Source organism: Schistocerca americana, chromosome 5, assembly GCF_021461395.2.
Source record: "Schistocerca americana isolate TAMUIC-IGC-003095 chromosome 5, iqSchAmer2.1, whole genome shotgun sequence".
NCBI classification, from domain to species: Eukaryota; Metazoa; Arthropoda; class Insecta; order Orthoptera; family Acrididae; genus Schistocerca; species Schistocerca americana.
In genome coordinates, this window is record NC_060123.1 from 331,294,065 (window position 1) to 331,306,023 (window position 11,959).

Sequence of the window (11,959 nt, forward strand, 5' to 3'; positions counted from 1 at the left end):
CAGATGTGTACGTTGAATCACACTTCCACACACAGAACAGCTACACTTGTGTTTTGTTGTTTCGTAGGTTTTGTAGTTGCTGGGGACTTAATTAATTAACTGTGTTAACGGAAGTTTTCTTTCATTCTTTGTTGTTATTCTATGCAGTCAGATTGCGTACTAATACTAGTGAGGGCCAACCGTTTACGAGACAGCGTAATCGGACAGACAGCTACTAGAAAAATAACAAAATATTTGCATAATTTTTTATTAAGCCCCCATGCACGTGGCGACCGCTGCTTCGGATCGTTCCTTGGAATTCTTCTGATTGTAAAAATAGCAGACAGTAGTATTGTTGTAGTAATTTGTAGTTTAGTAATTGTAGTCTATATTGCATGTGTAGATTTGGTAATTGTCATTCTTCTAATGGTATTTTTTGCAGAATTTAATTTTTGATGTCTTGTACACGGGTTTGACAATTTTGTGCAATTATGAAGATTTCAATTGTTCGTTAATCGTGTTTGTCGAAAAGCTTTTCGTGTGAATGGTATTGTTGGAGATAAAGTGTCATTGTGTGTAATTTTCGTATAGGGACGAGTTTTGTATATTTTGTAAATGATTACGCGATCGATGAAAAAGGCAAAAATGATGGATAGTCAGAGTGACGAAATAGTTGACATGGTGAACTCGCCCAACACAGGACAACAGTATGATGAATAATGAAGTTGAAAACAATTTAATAAGTCTGGAAAATAGGCCGGAACCAGTTCAAAATTTTTCACAATCAAAACATTTTCAGAATACGAGATTAACGACAGAAGACTCTGGAATAGTGTCGAAAACAGATAGCTTTACAGCTATGACGAAAGAAGTTGGTTTTGCGGGAAATGTTAGGGGTGAAAAGAATTTCGAACCAGTTAATATGGAGCAGTTGATGAGTGCAATATTAAATTTGGGAACACAGTTCAGATCTCAAATAAAGACAGAGATAAAAAAAATAGAAACACGGTTAGACTCAATGGAAAAACAGTTAAGATCTGAATTAAAAACAGTGGGATCACAGCTACGATCTGAATTAAAAACAGATATGGGAACAATGGAAACACGGTTAGACTCAAACATGAAAGATGAATCAAAGAAAGAAATTAGAGAAGAAGTACAACCGATTTTGAATGCTCACAATAATAGATTAATTTCAATAGAAATCAGACAAAAGGAACAGGATAGAGAACAGGAAGAAAGAGATCGCGCGATAGTACAAAAATTTTCAGAGTTAAATTTACAACGTGCACACGATAAGGAAGAAATATTTGAAAGAATCGAGGAATCCATACCAAATGACAGAATAAATAACTTAACACAACAGTATGAACAATTAACTACTAAATGTGTCAATACTGAAACCCGAGTCGCGACACGTACGGAAGACGTAAATAAACAGAAGGAACAAACAGGTGACTTATCGGAAAGTTTGCAGATAAATTGACAAGTCTTAGTTTAAATGGGGACAGAGATTCAGATGATACAGCTCCATTGCCATTTGCAGAAACCGAAGAGTACCAGAACATAAATAAGCATGTTGAAAATCAGGGAAAATTTAATGAACGCGTTAAAGGGGAATTTGAGACATTACGAAAGCAAGTCCAACAAATTAAAGGTGAAATCGTAGGAAAAGACAGTAGAAGAAATTTAGAATCACAGATAGCAGAGGGGTTTGAAGAAAATAATTTGTTTCATTTACGAGATGCAACAAGAGAGCGCCAGGCGCGCGAACTTGACAATAATCGACATTCGGACTGGGACAGACGCGGTAGGTCTTTGTCGCCACGAGGAGAAAACTTTGACTATAAACACTTCTTAACTCTTCGGAAATTTAAGATCTTTCGCAATTCTAAGAACGACATACATCCATGTTCATGGTTAGATCAATTTATGTACGCACTTCCACCAAATTGGCCACTAAGTCACAAACTGGAATTTATGTGCGGCTATTAAGGTCCTCAGGGGATTCACTACACTAAGTGAATATGTGCCGTAGCGTGCACAGGGCCCCGAGCTGTAGTGGTGCTATTTCCCTTTTAGTTTTCTGCACTGCTGCCTACTCTTCTACTATTCTTTGTATCTATCAAAATAACTCTTCAACTATCCATCTATCTAGAGAGTCAGTAAACAATAACCGGATATGACTATTTTACCCAAAAGAGATTTCGGAAATTACCGTCTGGACTTACTGTATCTTCAGCAGCATTCATTCGTAGTTTAAACGAAATTTTACCTGTTTATCTTTGTGACAATATTACTTCATATGTTGACGATATTCTTATTGCTAAACGTTCTTGGAGTGAGCATAACAAAATTTTGGATTCATTATTACGTATTTTTGCAAGAGTTGGCATTACAGTGAACTTGGAAAAATCTGAATTTGGTCGTTCTCAGGTGAAATTTCTTGGTCATATTTTTTCTACAGAAGGTATTCTTCCTGATCCAGAGAAGCTAGACGCAATTTGTAATTACGCTGTTCCTACTACAAAACGGGATGTTCGTAGTTTACTTGGTGTCTGTAATTTTCTTAGACGCTTTGTTAGATTGGACAATTTGGCCACACCTCGTTTATGTGAACTGTCTGGAAAGAATTCTAATTGGTGTTGGGATGAGGAAGCTCAATCAGAATTTGAACAACTTCGTGATGCTTTAGTTGCTGCTCCACTTCTTTCACATCCGGATTTATCTAAAGATTTTTGTTTGGCGACGGACTCATCATACAATGGCCTAGGTGCACACTTATTTCAAGAGATAGAAGAAAACGGCGTTGTAGTGCAGAAAATTATTGCATTTGGAAGTCGTGTACTCTCTAAATCAGAAAAGAATTATTCGATTACGGAACTTGAAGCTTTGGCTGTTGTATGGGCTTTCGCAAAATTTCGCATATTTTTGTATGGCAGACATACTAAGGTTTACACCGACCATCGAGCTCTGGAATTTCTTATGTCAACAAAATTAACACATGGAAGATTGTAACGATGGGCGTTGTATCTACAGGAATTTGACTTTAGTATTGTTTACATACAGGGTTCTTCAAATATTATTGCTGATGCTTTATCACGTGCACCTATGGGTTTGAAACAAAGTGCTGAAGAGGACTGTAAAGAAAACAATTGTTGTTTGATGTATATTCAAGGTGTTGCGTTTGATAATTTTATTTCGTCTTCGCTCCAGGACATCGCTAAGGAGCAAAACAAGGATCCAATCTGGAAGGACATTAAGGAGAAGTGGAGGAGAAAGGAAAGCGTAGCGATCAGACAGTATTATTTAGTTCGCAAAGATATTCTTTTTAAACGAAAATCGGTCGACAACTCTGGTTGGTTAGTTTGTATTCCTGATGAGTGGGTCAATAAATTGATTTGGTACACACATTTCAGTTATGCGCACTTTGGTCCCAGAAAATGCTTTCATAAATTACGAGAAAATTGCTACTTCAGTAACATGGAAAAACGTATTCGATCTGTTCTTGCCAAATGCAAATTATGTCAAAAGGCTAAGCCGCCAACTATTCCTCACAGAGCACCGTTGTTTCCTATCATTCCAGCGAAATTAAAGGACATGGCTGCAGTCGATTTGTTCGGTCCAGTGGTTCGTTCTACTAATGGTTTTGCGTACATTTTGGTAGCAGTGGAATTGACATCAAAATATGTGTGTTTTACACCTTTACGCAAAGCAACAGCTCGTTCAGTGTCTAATGCTTTCATCAAACATTTTCTTAAAGAAGTGGGTCAAGTTGATAAGATTATATCAGATAATGGATCACAGTTTCGCTTTAAAATTTGGCTTCGTACTCTACGGCGTCGTAAGATTAAACCAATTTTCATTTCACTTTTTCACCCTCAATCTAACGCTTCAGAGAGATGGATGAAGGAAATCAATAAATTATGTCGACTTTATTGTCATCAGAATCACAGAACTTGCGATCAGTATCTTCATATTTTTCAAAACATTCTGAATGAACTCCCTAATGATTCAACTTCTTTACCGCCTATATTATTATTAAAAAATAAAGCACCGACAAATCGCATTTCTGAAATTGTTCCTTTTCCGCCTACATGGAAACTGCGGCATTCTGAAGTTGTGAACCTGGCTCTGCAAAATATTGCATCTGCGGCTGCCAGAAGAGAGAAATCAGCTAACCGTCCTGGTCGTTTAAAAATCTTGTCAGTTGGTCAAAAGGTGTTAATTAAGTCTCATCGTTTGTCTCACAAAGGAAAAGGCTTATGTCGCAAATTTTTTCTGCTTTATAACGGTCCATATAGAGTTGGCAAAATTATTCATGATATCACTGTCGAAGTAGAAACTCTTAAATCTCGGCGCTCCAAAGGAGTACATCATATATCGAACGTTAAAATTTTTGTGGAATAACATACTTTCGAGAAACCAACAGTTATACGTAAACGTGCAGAGAATACAAGGATACCGCGCTGTATTTTGGCGGCGGCACATACTCAAAGCAACAGTCAAGTCTGCGCGGCGCAGAAGGCAGTCGTTGACCGCAAACAATTACTTCCTACGTCACGTGTACCTACAGCTGATCGAGCGCTCAGTGCAAATGCACTGACAGCCGTAAACAAATACACAGTCTAATTTTTCCGAATAAATTCAGTATAAAGCTATAGTGACTTGATAAATTATGTTATTAACGTTCAGTATTTTTCAGGATACAGTTGTATAAAATATTTAAGAACTTCAGGTAAATTCTGTGCGTGTCCGACGTTAAGAGGACTTGCTATCGAGAAATCTTCAGGAAGAATGTAATTTAGAAGAAGAAAGTAATAAACTAAAAAGGTAACTATTAATTGAGTTTATTTTTCAGGTAACATATTTCCACTTGGTACGTACTTTAGACGTAATTTGCTGCTCCCGATTACGTGATTCATACTTTGTACTAAATTTCATGTTCTATGAATTTACTTGTGAAGCGACGTGCTAGCGTACAATAACTGATTTTGACAATGATTGATTAATCAACAGGGTTGTTACTTGTGTTTATTATGCATCGCTTGGCTGCACTGCTTTTTCACTGATGTCACATTTTTTTTTATTATGTGCCTGCTGTGCTTATTTATTTAAATTATAATTGTCACCTGATTAGTTATGCTGATATGGTAATGTATGTAAGTTATACTTTGTGATTTATCTGCTTGTGCCTTCATGTTTACTTATTAAGATTACATATGAACATTTATTTGCTTATGCTGATATGATGCTAATGACCTGTTTATTATGTAAGATACATATTTGCTGCTTTGCATATGGATTGCATATTTATACATTTCTATTTGTTGCCATAACTACTCTTTAATATGGTATATAGAAATGCTGATATACGGTGTACGAACATGGAGTTTAAGTCACACTATGGTATTAATTATAGATTGTTCGCTTGGCAGAGCCTCGTTGTAGGAATTGTGCTGCATCCACTTGTTGACACTCTGTTCTCTACTGGTATATTTACTCGCTATTGCATGTTTTGCTTACGCTCAGTGCTTTATATTTTAAGATAAGAAAATGAACTGCCATGAGCTGGAGGTTTTGTGGAAGCTGTATAAATTTATGCTAATAGAAAGGAAGCTAACGACATGAAATACCAACACTAGGTTTAGACCATTGACAGTTATTACACTGCATTCTTCGTGAACAATTGAAATAGCAAGTGACACTTGACACAAGAAATACTCCACATGTTTGCTTCTGTTTGCCATGATTCTTGAAGTGGTGTACACACTGTGAAATATTACGATTTATTCATTCAAAGTCTTATGTGATCTTTCATACTACATACTCGCACCTACTTACTGAAAGTTATTCAAACTGAAGGCTGTTAGAGGTCATGTATGCATTTCTTTTATTTTATGATGGACAAGGTAACCAAAATGTATTTTATAATTCATAATGAGTAGAAGATTTGGCTCAGGTGGACTACACAGAGGTAGTGTGTGGACATTATGTCTTCGGATTGCATGGGATGATGAATTGAAGTTTGCACTAGGATTTTGTCTGTACTTGTTCGAGGAGACTGACTAGAGGAAAGAGTTGTTATGGAAGTGAAATGATGTTGGCGATAAGGTTTATATGTGTCGACGTATTGAAGAGGTATTATTGAGGTACTGAGATTGTGTAAAGTTGATGATTATTGGAGTTTTGGTGGACAAGAGGTAAGGTAAATGATATTGATGATAAGGTTTATATGTATCGACGTAAGAGGTATTATTGAAGTATTAAGATTATGTAATAATAATGATTATTGGAGTTTTGGTGGATAAGAGGTAAAGTAAGTGAGGAGCATTTTTTTTTTTTTTTGTTTATATGGAACAAGGAGGATGAAGATGGCAGACTAGAACACTCAAGTGGAAAGAAGATTGTCTACACACACTTTGTTAAATCAATAAGCAGTATATACTTTTTTTTGGAGAGAGGAAGTAATTGCATATCTTGGCACGCTGACAGTTGTTCAGCAACCGTACATTTTGATTTGGCTTGGCAAACATTGGTCTTGACATGATGACTACGACGTTGACTAACTATTATTGACTGTTATACATTGCTGCCACTACTACTTGATACACAAGTTGAACATAAAATTTTGGACAGAATTGCATTTACACAGTTAACACTATTCAATTACACAGTAGTACTTAATGTGGATGAAAGATGAGGGAGTGTGTTTTGTGTGTTTTCCTTTCCTAATCCCAAATAAATGGTACCGACCTATCTCCTAAATATTATTTTACTTTTTTGTTGTGGCTTACACAGACACCCATAAATGTTATAGGTTTACTGTTATTTGTGTATTGTAATAGTTAATATGACGATTATCTGATATCATTTGTGTGTTTATAACAATTTGTATGTGTAGTGTAAGAGCATTAATAATGATTTCGTAAAAGCAATTGTGTGTGCATTCAAACTGTTGTTCATGCCTGCACCTGTTCAACATTGCTGGGTGCCACTGTTGGAACTGCTTCTACTGAAATGATGTCACTTGTTGCTGTCTGCATCTGTTTAACATTACTAGGTGCCACTGATGGAACTGCTTCTACTGAAATAATGACACTTGTTGGTGTCTGCACCTGCTCAACATTGCTGGGTGCCACTGGTGGAACTGCTTCTACTGAAATGATGTCACTTGTTGGTGTCTCCACCTGTTCAACATTACTGGGTGCCACTGATGGACTGCTTCTACTGAAATGATGTCACTTGTTGGTGTCTGCACCTGTTCAACATTGCTAGGTGCCACTGATGGACTGCTTCTACTGAAATGTTGTCACTTGTTGGTGTCTGCGCCTGTTCAACATTGCTAGGTGCCACTGATGGACTGCTTCTGCTGAAATGATGTCACTTGTTGGTGTCTGCACCTGTTCCACATTGCTAGGTGCCACTAATGGAACTGCTTCTACTGAAATAATGTCACTTGTTGGTGTCTGCACCTGCTCAACATTACTAGGTGCCATTGATTGAATAATACTTATTTAAACTATTATGTAAAATCATATGTATGAAAGCATTTGTATTCCTTACTGTATTTTATATATTAGGTTATTGAAGGGTCAGTGCAAAGTGAAAATTTATTTAGTGAAATGATATTTACTTATTAATATTATCTTTCATTTTTGTCTGTATTTTTTTGGACGAATTTGGTGGTATTTTCACCACCAATGCTCACAAAAGTACCATCAAATTCTAGCCCATGGAGGAGGGGCATATGAAAGGTGCCTACACTGAGACACAGCGCCAGAGATTGCGCCAAGGAGTATTATTCAGCCGCCTCCACTGGCAGTGTTTGTTGAGATGTCGTCGTGGAGAGTGTTTATTGAGAAGTAGCAGTAGGCAGTGCTTATTGAGATGTAGCAGTGGTGAGTCGTTGTTGAGAAGTTCCCATGGAGAGTGCTTGTTCAGAAGTTGTCATATTGTTTTGATGGGCTAGACACCAGAAATTGTTGGATTGGGGATGCTGTAATGATCAGAGTGAGCTTTTCGTCAATATATATGAAGGTAAAAAATTCCTTTTTTTTTATTATTATTTCAATGTCTTAAACAATACTGCCTCTTGGTCACAGGTTCAGTCGACAAAGCATCTGGCTCGTGTTCTTGTATTAGACTGTAGTTCTGGTTTCTATGTGCAATTATAGTATTTCTGTTCTTTTTTTAAATTACTTCAGTATAAATGGTGTTTAAAATATCTGGTCTTATTGAGGAAGAACCGTGCCAGATGTGTACGTTGAATCACACTTCCACACACAGAACAGCTACACTTGTGTTTTGTTGTTTCGTAGGTTTTGTAGTTGCTGGGGACTTAATTAATTAACTGTGGTAACGGAAGTTTTCTTTCATTCTTTGTTGTTATTCTATGCAGTCAGATTGCGTACTAATACTAGGCACGGCCAACCGTTTACGAGACTTCGTAACCGGACAGTCAGCTACAAAACTTGAAAATTATTTGCATGGGGGCTTAATTATATATTATGCAAATATTTTCTTATTTTTCTAGTAGCTGTCTGTCCGATTACGCTGTCTCGTAAACGGTTGGCCCTCACTAGTTTTAGTACGCAATCTGACTGCATAGAATAACAACAAAGAATGAAAGAAAACTTCCGTTAACACAATTAATTAATTAAGTCCCCAGCAACTACAAAACCTACGAAACAACAAAACACAAGTGTAGCTGTTCTGTGTGTGGAAGTGTGATTCAACGTACACATCTGGCACGGTTCTTCCTCAATAAGACCAGATATTTTAAACACCATTTATACTGAAGTAATTTAAAAAAAGAGCAGAAATACTGTAATTGCACATAGAAACCAGAAATACAGTCTAATACAAGAACACGAGCCAGATCCTTTGTTGACTGAACCTGTGACCAAGAGGCATTATTGTTTAAGACATTGAAATAATAATAAAAAGAAGGAATTTTTTACCTTCATATATATTGACGAAAAGCTCACTCTGATCATTACAGCATCCCCAATCCAACAATATCTGGTGTCTAGCCCATCAAAACAATATGACAACATCTGAACAAGCACTCTCCATGGGAACTTCTCAACAACGACTCACCACTGCTACATCTCAATAAGCACTGCCTACTGCTACTTCTCAATAAACACTCTCCACGACGACATCTCAACAAACACTGCCAGTGGAGGCGGCTGAATAATACTCCTTGGCGCAATCTCTGGCGCTGTGGCTCAGTGTAGCCACCTTTCAACATTTGAATTAAAATTAGGAACAACTTACTTTGGAACGATTACATAGATGATGTTGTGAAGATGACAAACCAAAGAGTGCGTTTTATTGGCAGAACACAGAAAATGCGACGGGTCTACTAAAGAGACCGCCTACACTACACTTCTTCGTCCTCTGGTAAAGCACTCCTGTGCTGCATGTGATCCTTACCAGATATGTTTGACGGAAGGCATCGAGAAAGTTCAAAGAAGGGTAGCTCGCTTTGCGTTATTGCGAAATAGTACAGAGAGTGTCACGGATATGATAAACGAGTTGGGATGGCAATCATTAAAACAAAGAAGTTTTCCGATGAGTGAGATGTTTTCAAGAAATTTCAATCACCAGCTTTCTCATATGAATGTGAAAATATTTTATTCTCTCAAATCTAAGCAGCGAGAAATGATCATATTAATAAAATAAGAGAAATGAGATTTCGTGCAGAAAAATTTAATTGTGCAGTTTTCCAATGCTCTGTAAGAGAGTGAAACGGAAGGAAGTGGTTTGACGGTAGTTTGGAGAACCTTGTGCCAGGCACTTAAGTGTGTGTTAATCATGCAGATTTAGATGTAAATATTTAACGGTAGGTCATTTGTCCTCCTCACGTAGTTTTCACCGCATCAGCATTAGAATGTCACTCTACAGTGACTGCTCCCGACGATTCGGCTGTTGTACTGCTTCTAGCTAGTTCCTGGTAATCACTGCCTTGAAAGTGTAACGTGGCCCACTGCACTTTGTATACTGATTTTTCAGGGACATTTCTGCTAGTTTCTTCCACACAGATGATTCCCATGACTTTTCCGAAGGTCTTCCTAAAGATTCTCCCAGAATCTTTGTAACGACTCACTGTGAGCCGCTACATGGTTCTATGAATGTTAAGAACACTGTAACCAACCATTGTGTAGAGCTTAGAATACGGCTACGTTGGGTCAGAGGGACATTAGTGGCCACTGACAGCACCCATTGTGATTTTGGTTCAGGCAGAAACTGCTTACGCTGTTTGAGCCCTTCCGGAGTGCTTTGTAGACCCCGGCGACGGGGCAGGTTAATTTTACTCTTTCCTAGGACGCCGGTGAGTACGTACGCTCTAGGTAGCATCTCTGTTTGCCTAGTTGAAATGTGTGAGAGCTTCGTTTGAGTTTCCGATAGTCACTCAGGTGCTTGGCATTGATAATCATGCCGCACCAACTATTTCAGTCAGGGAACGGTGTTAATTTCAGTAGTATTTAGTTTATTCGATGGGATCTTTTGTGCAACTGTAACTTGACGTCGACGAGCGGTACCACCAGGTGTTGTACAGCTTTAGTTAGTTAAGCGTATTATGTATGAATGTGTTGTGTGCTTGGTGGAATGCTTGTGATAAATTTTATTTAATTTACCGTCCAATTTGTGTTTCGTTCCGACGGACTTAGTAGCCGTACTCTGGTGCAACACATGTGTTTCTTTGTAACCATAAGGCCCAAGTTCGACGTAAACACCTCTCGTATTCGAATTGAAGCCTCGGTTTCATGACGGAGTACAAGTGCTCTTGTTTGGTTAACTTATTTACAAAATTACTGATATGTACGGAATTTTAGAAGTGGACTTTGTTCTCTGAAATTCACTGTTGAAGGCAGTCGGGCTATGACCCAGTGAGCTTACAAGTGGAATAGGGAAGCTTTCTTCTAAATTCTATCTTTCGTTGTGAGAGTGATCAGGGTGAACGTGGTGTGTCTGCCCTTGATAAATCTTATACAGTGATTTAGTAGTCTTGCCCCACATGTGTCGATCTAGATTCTGTGCAGTGTAATATAACACGTGCCAATATTCACGCGCTAGCATTCCAACTAACTGTATTTCAGATTCTGTATATGTTTTACTGTTAATGAGGAAATAAATGTGAATTATGAATTATTGATAAATTCTTGGTTATTACATCTCACAGAGCCGTTCTGCTTTCTACTCAGGATCCTTAAAACCAGTCGTTTTGCACCTCCTCTTAGCTATGTTTCAATGAAATTTATCCTGTTTATTGTATATCCAATACATGGAGTGGTATTTTATTAAATCATCAAATGATATGTGAGGCGACGTCTATTTATCAGTTTAATTAATTAATATTTGAGTAACTTTGGCCCACTAATCAGACATTTTGTGTTTGGTACTTGTTGCAGGCAAGCAAACATAGTCTCTACTTGCAGAGTCATTCTTGGAATTTAGGAAATCAGAAAGATACATTTTGTGTGGCTGGTCTTACCAATACCTTGCAGTAACACAAGACGACAGGTATCATTCACCTGCCACAAGGTTCTCGAACATTCTGGCTCTGTGCCAATATCTGTTAGCCGCCTTGGCACCCAAGAGTGTTATCCTCGCCTAGTCATTACTGCATCGCCGCTTCCTCGGCAGGTTGCCAACAAGCCTGATTTCATACGGAGCGCTCGTCCACTTTATGATGTCCGGCTGACACCACGCCTTGTGTATTGTCTTAAATATTACTCATAATAAAGCTTCTCTCCTTTCCTTGCAGCCACTTCTTACACTAATGAAATTCAGTAGCCAAGACACGGCGGCTGTTGTAGAGACTGGAAGTTGATGATGAAGCTAAATACACTGAAGTGCCAAAGAAACTGGTAGAGGCATGCGTATTCAAATACAGAGATATGAAAACAGGCAGAATACCGCTCTGCAGTCGGCAACGCCTGTACAAGACAAGTGTCTGGCGCCGTTGTCA